This window comes from Anomalospiza imberbis, chromosome 15 (assembly GCF_031753505.1).
Source record: "Anomalospiza imberbis isolate Cuckoo-Finch-1a 21T00152 chromosome 15, ASM3175350v1, whole genome shotgun sequence".
NCBI lineage: Eukaryota > Metazoa > Chordata > Aves > Passeriformes > Viduidae > Anomalospiza > Anomalospiza imberbis.
Window position 1 is genome coordinate 15575586 of NC_089695.1, and position 299 is coordinate 15575884.

Here is a 299-nt window from a genome sequence, read left to right on the forward strand (position 1 = left end):
AGGTGACCCGTGTGGGGGTTGGTGTATGCATTAGGTCTGTTTGGTACCGCGTGTTAAAGGGGTGTCTGTGTGCATGTCACCTTTATGGTGTCCGTATGTCCAGGAGGTGGGTTTGGAGTCCTGGGTAGTGTTTGTGTGTGCACGGGCTGTGTCAGGGGTCCTGTGTGGTTTCCCCGAGTGCAGGGGGTGTGTTTGTGTGCACGTTTGCATGCAGCGTCGTGTGGCAAGGGAGGGATCCCCGCGGGGACGCGTGTTCGTGGGGGACTGATGGATGTGGCAGGGGGCTGCTGTAACATCAC